At 39.4% G+C, this 18919-nt stretch overlaps 1 non-coding gene and 1 pseudogene across 1 annotated transcript; one reads left to right on the top strand and one right to left on the bottom strand.

Moving 5' to 3' along the window:
• Positions 1-13279: 13279 nt before the first annotated feature.
• Hnrnpa1-ps16 (heterogeneous nuclear ribonucleoprotein A1, pseudogene 16) lies at positions 13280-14835 on the top strand (annotated as a pseudogene).
• Positions 14836-18304: 3469 nt separating this feature from the next.
• Rnu6-1195 (RNA, U6 small nuclear 1195) lies at positions 18305-18411 on the bottom strand. Its single transcript, XR_005499940.1, has one exon. It is a non-coding gene; the product is annotated as a U6 spliceosomal RNA (small nuclear RNA).
• Positions 18412-18919: the final 508 nt, after the last annotated feature.

The following is an 18919-nucleotide window of genomic DNA, read 5'->3' as shown; positions in this document are numbered from 1 at the left end:
TGCTCTTTCAGGGAGCGTCTGTGCACCAGGGTTCCAGATGGCGTTTGGTGTTTTCCTCTGGCGTCAGAAATGTGTGCAGAGTGCAGTGTCGTCTGGTTTCCCAGGCATGTCTGCCTCTCTGTAGGTTTAGCTCTCCCTCCCACGGGATTTGGGTGCAGAGAACTGTTTATCCAGTCTGTTCCTTCAGGTTCTGGCGGTGTCTCAGACGCAGGGGTCCTGCTGCTCCTGGGCCCTCCCCCACGGGTACCCAGAGGCCGTATACAGTTCCCCCTTGGGCCAGGGATGTGGGCATGGGTGGGCAGTGTTGGTGGTGTCTTCTGCTCTGCAGCCTCAGGAGTGCCCACCTGACCAGGCGGTGAGGTCTCTCTCCCACGGGGTTTGGCACTTCATATTCTTCTATTAGGTTTATGGATGGGGAACTATTTTTGAAATAAAAAGGGTGAATACAATGAAAACCAAAAACTTGTTTTAAACTTAAATTATCGATGGTCTTTCTAAAATGAAACTATTAGCCAAAACATGATTATTTAAATCGAATAACACAAATTGCAAAAATAGCAAATGAACTTCCATAGAATAAAAGATATTATAAATAAGGAAAAAGGAACTTTACAGAGAAAATGTTTAATATAAATATGGGGTTATACATAAAGTATAAAATTAATACAGAAGAGAATAAACAGTCATTTGGAAATACAGTTGCTATATTTTATGACAAAAATTTATTGTTAATAATACATATTATGAAAAAGTCCTTTTCATTTTTGGGTCAGTACAAATTTACAAGTCTATGATGCAGAAAAATTAGATTACATTAAATGTGTAGTTTTTCATGCCATCTGACTCAGTAGGTGACTATCTAGGCATGCTCCCTAAATATAAATTTATATATGACAAATATCAGTAGGTATAAGAATGCCTTTACAGCTTGGTATAATTTTAAAAAAATGTGCACGAATAAGTTACTAGAATAAATTAATAAATAGCTTAAAGAACATTTCATGTAATTATTTAAGAGAATTATGAGGTTATAAGGGGAAGTGAGAGGAGGAGAAACTGTGGCTGGAATGTGTTGTATAAGAGACGAATCCATTTTCAATTAAAAATAGAGTACTGTCATCAAATTTATCTTATATATTGTTATATGTGCACATATATTCATGTTAAGTAACAGATTTTGCAATAATTACACATAGGATATTGTTGGAACATGCACACATAAACAGACATGGAACAGGTGAACCAGAGGATACAAGAGACCGCTGCAACCGCTCTTCTTTAAGCAGGTTAGTGATGACTCCTGCTGCCTTTCTTTTTAGCTAAATTCAACTGGCAGGGCCTTAGAAAGAAGTGATCCCTAAACATTCAGTGCCCCCCTTCCATAAGCCACCAGATAGCACAAATCACAAAGGAACACTCTTCCTAAACAGGAATACTCATAAACTGAATTTTAACAGTATAAATATATTTTGATTGTATGTCTTATCACAGGGATGTACCAGTCTAGAATAGGAAGAAAGCACAGGTAGCAGATACAGATGGTGCTCAACTAAAGACTTGGCTCATAAAACTACAATTACCCTAATAGTCTAATGCGTTAAACACACACAATTGACTTCAGTACTAATAACACCGCCAAATTTACACTTAGTACTGTCTTTTTCTTACACAGCTACCAGCAAACCAGTCTGTTGTTGAAAGAAAGAGACACAAAGTTATGTTGACTTAAATATTTAGCCTAAGCAAAGAATGTGAAACATAACTTTATGTAGTACAGGAAGTTTCCTTGCTTATGAATTTGAAGAATATTTATTTCTAATTTGATCAGCTCTGGAACACCTTTGTTTTAATGTGAAGGCTAAATATGTGTCTATTTCTACACTCCATCAATTTCTATCTGAAGAAGTAAAGAAAACAGAGATAGACAAAAGTGTGGATTAAGTTTTCCAAGGTAGCCTTAGAGTCTGCACGACTGTTAAATGTCCGTTAAAGAAGACAGACATTGTTTAACTGAGTTCTATGTAACCTACTAGACAGGGATTACTACTTACAAAATTCATTATGGGGGAGAGAGCAGGATTATGTACCTTATTTTAAAGTGATACTGGATTCATTTGTAAACATATTTGTTCATGTTGAGGCTCTGGGTAGTAGATCATTTTCATCTTTAAGGGGAATTGCTGTGTTTGTGGAAGTGAGCCTTGTTGTTAGAAACCTTCATTTCAGCATTCACACTGAAGGGAGTAGACTTCTTGGATGTTTGAATTCTGTTCATCACATCCTGCCCAAAGAGTCCTGTAACTATAGAGTATTTTCTACATACCAAATTTTATTTTATGAGTTTGCATATATGAGGTCTTTTAATGCTAATGACTATCCTATGAGGCCACCATTCTGATGATCTAGGCACAGATGGGTATCACCTGGTGGCAATGTCTGTGAACTCCAAGTGTTTGGCTCCAGATCACTGCTTTTGAGTCCCATGGTATTCCAACACATGACATCTTTCTCTTTTGAATCTGTCAACTTTTGTATTTTGTTTTATGTCTGCCTGGAAATCTTTATGCATTCTTCCCAGATGTACTTTCTAGTCACAGTTCAACTTCTTCTACAGGTCTGAAGGTTTTCAAAAGTATTACCCAATTTTCTCCCCCCGCTCCAAGTTCTTCCACACTGCTTTGGAAATCAGCATGAGCCTGACCATGCTATAATTCAGTTGCTTTACCCCTACCTTTCCATTTCCCCCAACTAATTAGACAATCTTATGGGCAGAAACATTCGAATTCCTTCATATATACTTTCTGTATAAAAGTATTCATATGCAGAGATAATATGAATTTATATGATTAAGCTATTTGGCCAAGGAAAGTACATACAAATGTTATGTATAATGCATGGTCATCGGTAACTAACTCTAGAATGATCTGAATGATAACAAGAAAACAGGAAATTTGTTCAGTAAAAAAGAAGACTCTTCTAATCCTGCTGATAATTATGCCCATTAAATGGAAAACAGTTTTCTTGAATAGAAAATTTTATTTTATTTTTTGAGTGATTGGTAGAAGATTTATTTATAAATTGGTAGAATAGAGTTATCTTTGTCAAACTTAATAGGGGAGGTTAAATGTTTGGTCTAATTTTCCTTCGCAGTAAAGTCTTTTCTGATCCCAATTTGTTTTGAAAACATAATACCAGAGAATGAGAGGTCCAAATACCTTAAAGTGAGTGCTTGGGAGTGGGTCTGAAATTAGGTCAAACATTTGCTGATCTTGCATAGGTCCAACAAATGAAGGCAGTATCTTCATTGTGTGTTTCTAACTGGGGTCCTTGTACTGAAGCAGATACTGGCATTTAAGCCAGGCCTTTTGGTCTACAGAGACACATTGATCAAGGGCACTGGCGAGAATGGCCAGGGACACAGGGTTATATCTGGAACTTGACATCTTGGCTCAGAGTAGCAAAATTTTAAATGAAGGCTTTTTTTTCCCTCAGCAAGCAGCAGATTATGTCAGCAGATATGGATGAAGAAGAGATGCATTATCGTCTATATCTTTACATGCTTAGAAAGTTGATTTGGAAGGAAGAAAAGTCTAGATATAATGATGGTTTCATATCTGTAGTGAAATAGAAATATCTGTTCTTGGAGATTGTGGGGGAATGAAGACAAAGAGGCCAGAATGGATTCATGAGTCTATTGTTCCAAAAGCAAGCAGATTAGCTCCCAGTGTCTTTGTCTCAAGCAAAGCAAAGCAACAGAGGAGAGGCTTTGAAAGTTGGATGAGAAGAGGATGGATTACTTTCTAGAACTGGACATATATTTTCTTGCTGTAGATATGTCTCCATGAGAAGCTTATGATGCCTCTTCTCTTCAATGTTGCTAACGATATCTTACTTATTGAATTACTATTTAGGTTGAAGTTGATTAGCTATGTGTCATTACATATCAGTGCATAGCTAATGGGATCAATTTTAATTGTATTTGTTTAATTTTCCTTTAAAACTTTTCTTTCTCTTTTCAGTAAAGGAAATTGAACCTGTCGTCTGCCATCTTGGTTGAATATTCTGCCACTGCACTGCATGTCCATCCCTCCTTTTAGTTGTCTTGAGCCAGGATGCTAAGTTGGCCTGATTGGTCGTGCAATTACTCTGCAGCTAGAGCTGGCCTTTCTGCCTTCGCCACCTCAGTAGCCGAGATCCGCCTACAGGTCTGATCCACAAGACTCATCTTAAAACTTTTTATATTTTTGGTTGTGAGCCTAGCCTTTAACGGCTGAGCCATCTCTCCAGCCCATCTTAAAACTTTTTAATGATCCTCCTAGTGTAGACACACTAAGTGTAATCAGTTATGGCAGCTATATAAGTTTTCTCAGTTTTGCACATGAGGAGAAAAGTTCAGCAAAGAATTAATGTCAAATCACAGAGTTATGGGAAGCCTCGGTGAACCTTTCAAGATAGTAAAATGGTTTATTAATATCCCCATGTCTGTGAAGTGTCAGACACTGTCCTAAGAGCTCAGATATAAAAATTAATAAAGTTCTACATTTCTAGAGCTTAAATTCACATGAGGAAGATGGGATTCAAAGAGAGTCAGCAAGTGAATAACCAGTGTTCCCTTCCAGTTCCTGAGTGCTGGGCTGACAGGAGGAGCAGAGAGGTCTGGGTAAGTGAAACATGAAGGCTTTAGATGCTTACAAAATGCCACTCTGGGGGGCAAGATTTGAACATTGCCCGTTGAGACACCTCCTGGAAGTGGATTTAGCTTCTATAATAATTGTAAGATCAATGGACTCAGAGTGAACAAAGGGAGAAGTGACAGAAACTGAAGTCAGGAGAGAGGGCTGACTGTTTCCCTTTATAGGGACTGAACAATTCCATGCAGAGAAAGAATTGTTTGATTTTTGTATTTATTTTTCTTTTTCAAGAAATAGATGAATTTATTTAAATAAAACGAATATGAATATGAAATTGTTAACATGAAGGCAACTTTATTTTTTATTGTATATTTTATTAATTTACATTTCAAATATTGTTCCCTTTCCCAGTTTCCCCTCTGGAAACCCCCTATCACAACCTCCCTCTTCCTGCTCCTATGAAGGTGCTACCCCACTCACCCACTATGCCTGCACTGGCATTTCCCTACACTGGGGCATCGAGTCTTCAAAGGACTAAGGGCCTCTCCTCCCATTCATGTTCGACAAGGCCATCCTCTGCTACATACGAGGCTGGAGTCACAGGCCCTTCCATGTGTACTCTTTGGTTGGTGATTTAGTCCCTGGGAGCTCTGGGGGTTCTGGTTGGTTGATATTGTTGTTCTGTCTATGGGTTGCAAACTCCTTTAGCTCCTTCAGTCCTTTCTCTAACTCCTCCGATGCGATCCTGTTCTCAGTCCAAAGGTTGGCTGCAAGCATCAGCCTCTGTTATTTGTCTGGCTTTGGCTATATCTGGCTCCTGTCAGCAAGCACTTCTTGGCATCCACAATAGTGTTTGGGTTTGGTGTTTGTATATGGGATGGATCCCCAGGTGTGGCAGTCTCTGGATGGCCTTTCCTTCAGTTTCTGCTCCATACTTTGTCTCTATATTTCCTCTCTTGAATATTTTGTTACCCCTTCTAAGAAGGAGTGAAGCATCCACACTTTGGTCTTCCTTTTTCTTGAGATTCATGTGGTCTATGAATTGTATCTTGGGTAATCTGAGCTTTGAGCTAATATCTACATATCAGTGAGTGCATACTATGTGAGCTCTTTTGTGACTGGGTTATCTCACTCACAATGATATTTTCTAGTTCAATCCATTTGCCTAAAATTTCATGAACACATTGCTTTTAATAGCTGAGTAGTAATCCACTGTGTAAATGTATGCCATTTTTCTGTATCCATTCCTCTGTAGAAGGACATCTGGGTTGTTTCCAGCTTCTGGCTATTATAAATAAGGCTGCTCTGAACATAGTGGAGCATGTGCCCTTGTTGTATGTTGAAGCATCTTTTGGGTGTACTTCCAAGAGTGGTATAGCTGGGTCCTCAGGTAGTGTAATGTCCAATTTGCTGAGGAACCTTCAGACTGATTTCCAGAGTGCTTGTACCAGTTTGTAATCCCACCAACAATGGAGGAGTGTTTCTTTTTTTCCACATCCTTTTCAGCATCTGCTGTCTCCTGAGTTTTTGATCTTCGTCATTCTGACTGTTGTGAAGTGGAATCTCAGAGTCGTTTTGATTTGCATTTCCCTGATGACTAAGGATGTTGAATATTTCTTTAGGTGCTTCTCAGCCATTCAGTATTCCCCAGCTGAGAATTCTTTGTTTAGCTCTATCCTCCATTTTAAAATAGGATTATTTGGTTCTCTGGAGTCTAACTTCTTGAGTTCTTTGTATATATTGGATATTAGCTCTCTTTTAGATGTAGGATTGGTAAAGATCTTTTCCCAATCTGTTGGTTGCCATTTTGTTCTTGTCTTAGTCAGGGTTTCTTTTCCTGCACAAAATATCATGACCAAGAAGCAAGTTGTGTAAAATTGGCTTTATTCAGCTTACACTTCTACATTGCAGTTCATCACCAAAGGAAGTCAGAACTGGAAATTCAGGAGGTGAGGAAGGAGGAGCTGATGCAGAGGTCATGGAGGGATGTTACTTACTGGCTTGCTTCCCCTGCCTTGCTCAGCTTACTTTCTCATAGAACCCAGAACCACCAGCCCAGGGATGCCATCACCACAATGGGCTGGCTTCACCCTCTTCATCACTAGTTAGTTGATCATTACATTACATTATTTTACATTACAGCTTGATCTCATGGAGTCATCTTCTCAACTGAGGCTCGTTTCTCTGTGATAATTCCAGCTTGTGTCAACTTTACACACATAACCAGCCAGTACAGTCCTATTGACAATGTCTTTGGCTTTAAAAAGTGTTGCAATTTTATGAGGTCCCATTTGTCCATTGTTGATCTTAGAGCATAAGCCATTGGTGTTCTGTTCAGGAAAATTTCCCTTGTGCACTTATATTTAAGGCTCTTCCCCACTTTATCTTCTATTAGTTTCAGTGTATCTGGTTTTATGTGAAGGTCCTTGATCCACTTGGACTTGAACTTTGTACAAGGAGGTAAGAATGGATCAATTTGTATTCTTCTACATGCTGTCTGCCAGTTGAACCAGCACCATGTGTTGAAATGCTATCTTTTTCCCACTGGATGGTTTTAGCTTCTTTGTCAAAGATCAAGTGTCTTTCCTTATCTTTTTTGAAAACATTTGGTTGAAAATTGATCTTATTTGATATTAGAATGGCTACTTCATCTTGTTTCTTGGGACCATTTGCTTGGAAAAAAATTTTCCAGCCTTTTATTCTGAGGTTGTGTCTGTGTTTGGCACTAAAGCGGGTTTCCTGTATGCAGCAAAATGTTGGGTCCTGTTTACATACCCAGTTTGTTAGTCTATGTCTTTTTGTTGGGGAATTGAGTCCATTGATGTTAAGAGACATTAAGGAACAGTGATTGTTGTTTCCTGTTATTTTTGTTGTGGCTCTCTTCTTTTGGTTTTGTTGAAATCAGATTACTTTCTTGCTGTTTCTAGTGTGTAGTTTCCCTCCTTGTGTTGGAGTTTTCCATCTATTATTCTTTGCAAGGCTGGATTTTTGGAAAGATATTATATAAATTTGATTTTGTCATGGAATATCTTGGTTTCTCCATCCATGTTAATTGAGAATTTTGCTGGATATAGCAACCTAGACTGACATTTGTGTTCTCTTAGGGTCTGTATGACATCTGCCCAGAATCTTCTAATTTTCATAGTCTCTGTTGAGAAGTCTGTTGTAATTCTCATAGATCTGCCTGTATTTATTACTTGACCTTTTCCAAGTACTACTGCTTTTAATATTCTTTCTTTGTTTTGTGCATTTGGTGTTTTGTCTGTTACGTGATAAGAAGTATTCCTTTTCTGGTCTAGTCTATTTGAAGTTCTGTAGGCTTCTTGTATGTTCACGGGCATCTCTTTTTTTAGGTTAGGGAAACTTTCTTCTATAATTTTGTTGAAGGTATTTACTGGCCCTTAGTTGGGGCTCTTCGTTCTCTTCTATACCTATTATTCTTAGGTTTGAACTTCTCATTGTGTCCTGGATTTCCTGAATGTTTTGGATTAGGAGCTTTTTTCATTTTGCATTGTTTTTGATTATTGTATAAATGTTTTCTATGGTGTTTTCTGCACCTGAGATTCTCTCTTATATCTTGCATTCTGTTGGTGATGCTTGCATCTATGACTCCTGATCTCTTTCATAGGTTTTCTATCTCCAGGGTTGTGTTCCTTTATGATTTCTTTATTGTTTCTACTTTTATTTTTAGATAATGGATGGTTTTCTTTCACCTGTTTGGTTGTGTTTTCCTATAATTCTTTAAAGGATTTTTGTGTTTCCCCTTTAAGGGTTTCTACCCGATTACCTGTGTTCTCCTGTATTTCTTTAGGGGAGTTATTTATGTCCATCTTAAAGTCCTCTATCATCATCATGATATGTGATAGTAAATCAGAATCTCGCTTTTCTGGTGTTTTCGGGTAACCAGGACTTGCTGTGGGTGTTTGGGTTCTGATGATGACAAGTTGTTTTGGTTTCTATTTCTTAGGTTCTTGTGCTTGCCTCTTTCCACCTGGTTATCTCTGGTTTTAGTTGGTCTTGCTCTGACTGGAGCCTGTCTCTTCTGTGAGCCTGTGAGCCTGTGATTTTTGGTGTGTCAGCACTCTGGGCTGATCAGATCTCTCAGGGCAGGATTTGGGTCCAGAGAGCTGTGCTAAAGGATTAACTCCAGAGTGCAGATGGAGACTGGAAGGATCCTGTCCCCAGTTGCTTTGTGTTTCCTAAGCCTTGTGACCTCCTGGCTGGTCTCTCTTTGGCAAGTTATTGGATCAAAAACCTTCATCTCACCTATGGACTTAGGAGTACAGCATTCCTGGGAGACCAGCTTTTTTAGAGGTGGGATTTGGGTCTGGAGAGCTGTGCCACAGGTTTAACTTTGGGGCACAGATCATAAAGGCAACTTTAAAAAGATTGGTCCTGTGAAGGCTAGATACCCCAGTGCAGGGTATTGCCAGGGCAGTGAGCTGGGAGTGGGTGGGTGGGAGGGGGAGCATCCTCATAGAAGCAGGAGGAGGGGAATGAAAGGGGGGAACTTGGAATTGGGATAACATTTGAAATGTGAATACATAAAATATCCAATAAAGAAAAAAAAGCAAACTAAATATACTTAAAGACTTCATCGAATTGAGAAAGGCATTTGTTCCTTATAAACAAATGGTGTTGATTTCTCTCTTCACAAGTATATAATTTTTGGCCCTTTTAAGGAACAGATGACTATGGGTGGAAGATGCAGCTCAATGGCAAAGCAAAATTGCTTTTTGTGAGCTACATCCTAGGTTTAATTCTCACCATTGAAGACCAAAAGAACATCTGTACAAATGGGTATTTTGAGTATTGTGAATTATATATAATCAAAGACAAAAAAAGAACATCTATTTCTTCTTCATATGACTCTTTTGTGACTCCTTCTTTATCTATAAAAATAGTTCTACTATTTAGAACTATCAGGAACAAAATATTAAGAAGGTCCTCAGTTTCAAGTGTGCAAACGCTTTGCATGAGCTAATCCAATGACTTTCTTCTCTGCCTCTAGGTTGAATGTGATGAATAATCTCATGGCCATGTCCTTGAATATTTCGCCTGACTGGAATGCACGTTCTTTAATATTTTGGAGATATCTAACTTATTGAACCTAAAATGAAGGTGTGGGATACAAAAATTTAAAATGACAGTAATAGTGCTGAGTTACACAGATTTCTATATTGTACACACATTATATAATTAATGTTATATTTTCATGTCTAGTGTATATGCTGCATTCTGCAATTCATAGCTATGAAGTTTCAGGTTATTTTCTTTGAGCTGTTAAAAAAAGCTTTCACCATGCTACTCCATGCTTCTATCACTCCTCTTGCACATTCTTTCCCTTCTTTCTTCCCTTCCTTCCTCCCTTTCTCTCTCTATTTTCTTTCCTTCCTTTCTCTCTCCCTCCCTCCCTCCCCCCCTCTCTCTCTTTCGACCATAGTTTTTAAAATGGAGCCTGGTAATTGTTAGGTATCCCAAGCTGGACTAGAATTCACACACTTTTCTTCCTTCAGTCTTTGTAGTGTAAGTGTATGCCAGCATGTTGACTTGGAACACTTGTGATAAGGATGATGTTAGAAGGCTAGTGCAGTCCTACCCGATAAGGCAACATTTTAAAACTCAATCATCTGTGTTTCATATTAACAAAATGGAGCATAACGTATACATTCAATTCATGAGCTCAAGATCTTCAAGAGTTAATCAAGCAAGGTCTTTCGATTTTTCATTTGAAGAGCTTACCTTTTTTTCTGTGCCTGCATTGTTAGCATCTCAATTCACTGTGCTCAGTTGCATGAAAAGAGGTAGCACTGTTCTAGTTAATAAGGCAATTTACAAATCTCTTGTATGTTGCCTAAAATATCTCGTATTTTATGTCCCTTTCCCCATTTCTTTCTTCACATTATAAAAAGATAGGTGTTGAACATAGAGTTGATGCTGTAATTTTATAATTTTTTACAACCTTTTTATTCATACCCACTGAAATTTCTTCAGTTGTAGAAAATATTCAAGGGTCTTTGATTTATTTTCTAAATGTATGCACTAAAAGGTGGAGGATGTTCATTGCTTTCTGTGTCATCTAATGTTTCAAAAGGTGAATTGTCAACGAAAGCGCTCTTCTATCACCTTCCCACCTTATTACCCAAGCAGTGGAAGCCTCAACTCTACCAGCCTTTCTGCTGTCCGCATTGTATTCCTATTACTTTCCGCTTAGTTTTATAAGGACACCAGAATTCTGATAATCTGTTTCTACATCCTTCTTTTTTTGCCATTTCCTTTTTCTTTTTTATTTATTTTATTTATGACTACACTGCAGCTGTCCTCAGACACACCAGAAGAGGACATCAGATCCCATTACAGATGGTGTGAACCACCATGTGGTTGCTGGGAATTGAACTCAGGACCTCTGGAAGAGCAGCCAGTGCTCTTACTCTCTGAGCCATCTCTCCAGCCCCTACATCCTTCTTTATTAACAAGAAAGATATCTATGCATTTGTAAAGAATACTGAAAAACCCAATACCACATTTCCACCTTTTGGGGATCTACTTTGGTACCAACATACCAGGTTCCAGCAGAAAAATGAATGCAGACTCACAAGGGGTAATTAATTCTAGCTTAATAATGGAACAAATATAAGAATGCAGGTGTCTTAGAGTTTTAATGCTGTGAAGAGGCAACATAAACAAGGCAATTCTTAGAAAAGAAAACATTTAATTGGGGCTGACTTACAGTTTCAGAGTCCATTATCGTTATGGTGGGAAGTATGATAGCACTCAGGCAGACAGTACTAGAGAAGGAGCTGAGAGCGCTACATTCTTTTTATTTTTAAATTTATTTTTATTGGATATTTTATGTATTTACATTTCAAATGTTATCCCTATCCCCTTCCTGCTCCCCCTTCCCCTGCTTCTATGAAGATGCTCTCACTCCCACCCCAACCCCCTGGCATTCCCCTACACTGGGGAAATGAGCCTTCACAGGACCAAGGGCTTCTCCTCCTATTGATGCCACACAATGCCATCCTCTGCTACATATGTGGCTGGAGCCATGGGTTCCTCCATGTGTACTCTTTGGTTGGTGGTTCAGTCTCTGGGAGCTCTGGGGGATTTTGTTGGTTAATATTGTTGTTCTTCCTATGGGTTTGCAAAGCCCTCAGCTACCTCAGTCCTTTCTCTAACGCCACTGGGGACCCCTTCTCAGTCCAATGCTTGACTGTGAGCATCCACCTCTGTATTTGTCATTCTTTAGCAGAGCCTCTCAGGAGACAGCTAAATCAGGCTCCTGTCAGCATGTACCTCTTGACATAACCAATAATGACTAGGTTTGGTGATTGCATGTGAAATGGATCCCCATGTGTGGCAGTCTTTGGATTGCCTTTCCTTCAGTCTGGCTGGGTGGGTGTTCCTGCGTCCCTGGATCATAGGGGATCTAGTTACTCCAGGTATTGGAACAGTTGTTGTGACCTCCTCACCTTTGCTTGAAGTCAGGGATTGTGATTCCCCCGGAAGTCCTTTTATTGTTGAGGATAGTTTTAGCTATCATGAGTTTTTTGTTATTCCAAATGAGTTTGTGAATTGTTCTTTCTAACTCTATGGAAAATTGGATTGGAATTTTGATGGGGATTGCATTGAATCTGTAGATTGCTTTTGGTAAAATGGCCACTTTTACTATATTAATCCTGCCAATCCATGAGCATGGGAGATCTTTCCATCTTCTGAAATCTTCTTCAATTTCTTTCTTCAGTGACTTGAAGATCATACAGATTTTTCACTTGCTTGGTTAAAGTCACCCCAAGGTATTTTATATTATTTGGGACTATTATGAAGGGTGTTGTTTCCCTAATTTCTTTCTCAGCCTGTTTATCTTTTGTGTAGAGGAAGGCTACTGAATTGTTTGAGTCAATTTTATACCCAGCCACTTTGCTGAAGTTGTTTATCAGACTTACTAGTTCTCTGATGGAACTTTTGGGGTCACGTAAGTATACTTTCATATCGTCTGCAAATAGTGATAGTTTAACTTCTTCCTTTCCAATTTGTATCCCTTTGACTTCCTTTTGTTGTCTGATTGCTCTGGCTAGTACTTTGAGAACTATATTGAATAAGTAGGGAGAGATTGGGCAGCCTTGTCTAGTCCCTGATTTTAGTGGTATTGCTTCAAGTTTCTCTCCATTTAGTTTATTGCTTACTACTGGTTTGCTGTATATGGCTTTTACTATGTTTAGGTATGGGCCTTGAATTTATGTTCTTTCCAGGACTTTTATTATGAAGGAGTGTTGAATTTTGTCCAATGCTTTCTCAGCATCTAATGAAATGATCATGCCATTTTTATCTTTAAGTTTGTTTATATAGTGGATTATGTTCATGGATTTCCGTATATTGAACCATCCCTGAATACCTGGGATGAGGCCTTCTTGATCATGATGGATGATCATTTTCATTTGTTCTTGGATTCGGTTTGCAAGAATTTTATTGAGTATTTTTGTGTCAATATTCATAAGGGAAGTTGTTCTGAAGTTCTCTTTCTTTGTTGCATCTTTGTGCGGTTTAGGTATAAGAGTAATTGTGGGGACATGTTCGTTATCTTATTCCTTTCTGCTCTTTGACGCTGCCGGGGAAGCATCACTGAACACTCTCATCACCCTGCTGTCATGTCTAAGTCAGAGTCCCCCAAGGAGCCAGAACAGTTGCGGAAGCTCTTCATTGGAGGGCTGACCTTTGAAACAACCGACGAAAGTCTGAGGAGCCATTTTGAGCAATGGGGAACACTCACCGAATGTGTGGTAATGAGAGATCCAAACACCAAAAGATCCAGAGGCTTTGGGTTTGTCACATACGCCACTGTGGAGGAAGTGGATGCTGCCATGAATGCAAGACCACACAAGGTGGATGGAAGAGTTGTGGAACCTGAGAGAGCTGTGTCAAGAGAAGATTCTCACAGATGAGGTTACCACTTAACTGTGAAGATCTTTGTTGGTGGTATTAAAGAAGACACTGAAGAACATTACCTACGAGATTATTCTGAGCAGTATGGGAAAATTGAAGTGATTGAAATTATGACTGACAGAGGCAGTGGAAAAAAGAGGGGATTTGCTTTTGTCACCTTTGATGACTATGATTCTGTGGATAAGATTGTTATTCGGAAATACCATACTGTGAATGACCACAACTGTAAGTAAGAAAAGCTCTGTCGAAACAAGAGATGGCTAGTGCTTCATCCAGCCAGAGAGGTCGAAGTGGTTCTGGAAACTTTGGTGGTGGTCGTGGAGGTGGTTTTGGTGGCAATGACAATTTTGGTCGAGGAGGGAACTTCAGCGGTCATGGTGGCTTTGGTGGCAGCCGTGGTGGTGGTGGATATGGTGGCAGTGGGGATGGCTATAATGGATTTGGCAGTGATGGTGGTTATGGAGGAGTTGGCCCTGGTTACTCTGGAGAAAGCAGAGGCTATGGAAGTGGTGGATAGGGATATGGCAGGAGTAGCAGCTATGACAGCTATAACAATGGAGGAGGCGGAGGCAGCTTTGGCGGTGGTAGTGGAAGCAATTTTGGAGGTGGTGGAAGCTACAATGATTTTAGCAATTACAACAACCAGTCATCAAATTTTGGACTGATGAAAGGAGGAAACTTTGGAGGAAGGAGCTCTGGCCCTTATGGTGGTGGAGGCCAGTACTTTGCTAAACCATGAAACCAAGGTGGCTATGGAGGTTCCAGTAGCAGCAGTAGCTATGGCAGTGGCAGGAGGTTCTAACTACAGTCAGGAAACAAAGCTTAGCAGGAGAGGAGAGCCAGAGAAGTGACAGGGAAGCTACAGGTTACAACAGATTTGTGAACTCAGCCAAGCACAGTGGTGGCAGGGCCTAGGTGCTACAAAGAAGACATGTTTTAGACAATACTCATGTGTGTGGGCAAAAACTCCAGGACTGTATCTGTGACTAATTGTACAACAGATTATTTTAATTTCTGTTCTGTGGAAAGTGTAAAGCATTCCAATGAAGGGTTTTACTGTAGACCTTTTTCACCCATGCTGTTGATTGATAAGTGTAAAAGTCTGATCATGACGCTGAATAAATGTGTCTTTTTTTAAAAAAAGAGTAATTGTGGCTTCATAGAAGAAGTTCTGTAGTGCTCCATCTGTTTCAATTTTGTGGAGTAGTTTGGACAGTATTGGTATGAGGTCTTCTATGAAGGTCTGATAGAATTCTGCACTGAACCCATCTGATTCTGGACTCTTTTTGGTTGGGAGACTTTTAATGACTGCTTCTATTTCTTTAGGAGTTATGAGGTTGTTTAAATGGCTTATCTGTTCCTGATTTAACTTTGGTACCTGGTGTTTCTCTAAAAAATGTTCATTTCCTACAGATTTTCAAGTTTTGTTGAATATAGGCATTTGTAGTAGGATCTGATGATATCTTGAATTTTCTCTGATTCTGTTGTCATGTCTGCCTTTTCATTTCTGATTTTGTTAATTTGGATACACTCTCTGTGCCCTCTGGTTAGTCTGGCTAAGGATTTATCTATCTTGTTGATTTTCGCAAAGAACCAGCTTTTGGTTCTGTTGATTCTTTGTACAGTCCTTTTTGTTTCTACTTGGTTGATTTCAGCCCTGAGTTTGATTATATCCATCCTTCTACTCTTCTTTGGTATATTTGCTTCTTTTTTTTTTTTTAAAGAGCTTTTAGGTGTGCTGTCAAGCTGTTGATAAATGTCCTCCTGTTTCTTTCTGCAGCTACTCAGAGCTATGAGTTTTCCTCTTAGTACAGCTTTCATTGTGTTCCATAAGTTTGGATATGTTGTACCTTCATTTTCATTAAATTCTAAGAAGTCTTTAATTTCTTTCTTGATCAAGTTAACATTAAGTAGAATATTGTTTAAATTCCATGTTTATGTTGCCATTCTTTCTTTGTTGTTATTGTAGACCAACCTTAGTTCTTGGTGATTTGAAAGAATGCATGGGGTTATTTCTACCTTTCTGTATCTGTTAAGGCCTGTTTTGTGACTGATTATGTGGTCAATTTTGGAGAAGGTACCACGAGGTGATGAGAAGTAGGTATATCTTTTTGTTTTAGGATGGGATGTTTTATAAATATCTGTTAAGTCAATTTGGTGCATGACTTCTGTTGTTCTCTCTATATCTCTGTTTAAGTTCTGTTTCCATGATCTGTTCACTTATGAGAGTGGGGTGTTGAAATCTCCTACTATTTTTGTGTGGGATGCCATGTGTGCTTTGAGCTTTAGTAAGGTTTGTTTTATGTATGTAGGTGCCCTTGTATTTGGAGCATAGATATTTAGGATTGGGAGTTCATCTTGGTGGATTTTTCCTTTGATGAATATGAAGTATCCTTCCTTATGTTTTTTGATGACTTTTGGTTGAATGTCGATTTAATTTGATATTAGAATGGCTACTCCAGCTTGCTTCTTCAGACCATTTGATTGGAAAGTAGTTTTCCAGCCTTTTACTCTGAGGTAGTGTCTATCTTTGTATCTGAGGTATGTTTCCTGTATGCAGCAAAATGCTGGTTTCTCTTTCCATATCCAGCCTGTTAATCTGTCTCTTTTTATTAAGAAATTGTGTCCATTGATGTCGAGAGTTATTAAGGAATAGTAGTTGTTGCTCCCTGTTATTTTTATATTGGATGTGGGATTATGTTTTTGGGATTCTCTTCTTTTGGTTTTGTTGCAAGGAGATTACTTTCTTTGTTTTTCTAGGGTGTAGTTTATCTCCTTGTGTTGGGCTTTGCCATTTATTGCCTTTTGTGGGACTGGATTTGTAGAAAGATATTTTGTAAATTTGGTTTTGTCATGATTACCTTGGTTTCTCCCTCAATGTTTATTGATAGTTTTGCTGAATAAAGTAGCCTGGGCTGGCATTTCTCTTCAGATCTGTGTGAGATCTGTCCAGGATCTTCTGGCTTTCATAGTCTCTGTAAGAAATCTGGTGTTATTCTGATATGTCTGCCTTTATATGTTACTTGACCTTTTTCTCTTACTGCTTTTAATATTCTTTCTTTGTTTTGTGCATTTGGAGTTTTGACTATTATGAGATGGGAGGAATTTTTTTCTGGTCTAATCTATTTGGAGTTCTGTAGGCTTCTTGTAAGTTTATGGGCATCTCTTTCTTTAGGTTAGGGAAGTTTTCTTCTATGATTTTGTTGAAGGTATTTACTGGCTGTTTAAGTTAGGAATCTTCACTCTCTTCTATACCTATTACTTTTAGGTTTGATCTTCTCTCATGTCCTGGATTTCTTTTATGTTTTGGGCTAGGATCTTTTTCCATTTTATATTATCTTTGACAGTTGTGTCAATGTTTTCTATGGTATCTTCTGCCCCTGAGATTCTCTCTTCTAACTCTTGTATTCTGTTGGTGATGCTCACATCTATGATTCCTGATCTCTTCCCTAGTTTTTCTATCTCCAGGGTTGTCTCCCTTTTTGCTTTCTTTATTGTTTTTTCCCCATTTTTAACTCCTGGATGGTTTTGTTCACTTCTTTCTCCTGTTTGGTTGTTTTTTCCAGTAGTTCTTTAAGAGATTTTTTATGTTTCCTCTTTAAGGGCTTGCTTCTACTTGTTTACTTGTGTTGTCCTGTATTTCCTTAAGGGAGCTATTTATGACCTTCTTAAAGTCCTCCATCATCTCAATAAAATGAGATTTTAAATCTAGATCTTGCTTTTCTATTGTGTTTGCTTTGGTTGGAGAATTGGGCTCTGATGATGCCAATTCTGATGATGTCTTGGTTTCTGTCGCTTGGGTTCCTGTGCTTGCCTCAAGCCATCAGGTTGTCTCTGGTGTTAGCTTCTCTTGTTGTTTCTGACAGTGGCTTGACCGTACTTTGGGCCTGTGTGTCAGCACTCCTGCAGACCTATTTTCCTGTTTTCTTTCAGACAGTTATGGGAACAGAGTGTTCTGCTCTCAGGCATGTAGTCACTCCTGGTGGCTGGCTTTCAGCTCTCTTTGAGGGCAGCAACTGGAAGTGTCCTGCTCCTACTTCTCCTAGGTCCCTGTGTGCAGGCTGCTCAGATGGCACTAGGTGTTTTCCTCTTGAGTCAGGAATGTGGGCAGTCTCCTCTGGTTTCACAGGAGTGTCCTCACTCCTGAGGGTGTAGTTCTATCCCCCACAGGATTTGGGTGCAGGGAGCTCTTTGACTGGTTTAATTCACATCTGTTCGCAGATCTGGACCATGGTGCTCCTGCAGCTTGGCTGCTCCTCTAATCCTGTGTCCAGAGACACTATGCAGTTTCCTTTTGGTGCTAGGGATTTGGGCAAAGGTGGGGAGAAGTGGCAGTCTGTCCTGCCTTGCAGTCTCAGGATTGCCCACACTTCTGAGTATTCATCTCTCTTTCCCTCGGGATTTGGGAGCAGAGAGCTGTGGGCCAGGATCAGAGAAGTTCTGGCCACAGTCGGAAATAGGAAGTGCTCGGTCTCAGAGGACTTCTGCCTTTGTGTGTCTTGAGTCCACCAGGCAGGTCACTTGGATTAGAAAAGTTGGCCTTAGCTCTGCTCTCAGGTGTGTAGTCGCTCCTGGTGGTTGGCTGGCTTTCAGCTCTCTGTGAGGGCAGCAGCTGGAAGGGTCCTGCTCCTATTGCTCCTAGATCTCTGTGCACAGGGGGCCCACAGGATACCAGGCATTTTCCTCTTGATTCGGGAATGTGAACAGAGAGTAGTCTCCTCTGAGTTCTCAAAATTATGGCATGCTTTACGAATTTGCACGTCATCCTTGCCCAGGGGCCATGCTAATCTTCTCTGTATCGTTCCAATTTTAGTATATGTGCTGCTGAAGCGAGCACGAAAATTTTTCTCGTGCCTAAGGAAAACAACACCCCCTTTTTTAAAAAAAATTTTTTTTTATTAACTTGAGTATTTCTTATTTACATTTCGAGTGTTATTCCCTTTCCCGGTTTCCGGGCCAACATCCCCCTAACCCTTCCCTCTCCCCTTCTTTATGGGTGTTCCCCTCCCCATCCCCCCCCATTGCTGCCCTCCCCCCCAACAATCAGGTTCACTGGGGAACAACACCCTTTTTAATAGTCACAAATAATATAAACTACTTCAGTGTGACTCTAACCAAGCAAGTGAAAGATCTGTATGTCAAGTGTCTGAAGAAGGAAATCAAAGAAGATCTCAGAAAGTAGTAAGATCTCCTATACTCATGGATGGGCAAGATTAATATAGTAAAAATGACCATTTTGCCAAAAGCAATATACAGAGTCAATACAATCCCCATCAAAATTCCAACTCAATTCTTCATAGAGTTAGAAATAGCAATTTGTAAATTTATTTGGAATAACAAAAAAC

This window comes from Rattus norvegicus, chromosome 1 (assembly GCF_036323735.1).
Source record: "Rattus norvegicus strain BN/NHsdMcwi chromosome 1, GRCr8, whole genome shotgun sequence".
NCBI classification, from domain to species: domain Eukaryota; kingdom Metazoa; phylum Chordata; class Mammalia; order Rodentia; family Muridae; genus Rattus; species Rattus norvegicus.
This window is presented reverse-complemented; position numbering and strand designations above follow the sequence as displayed.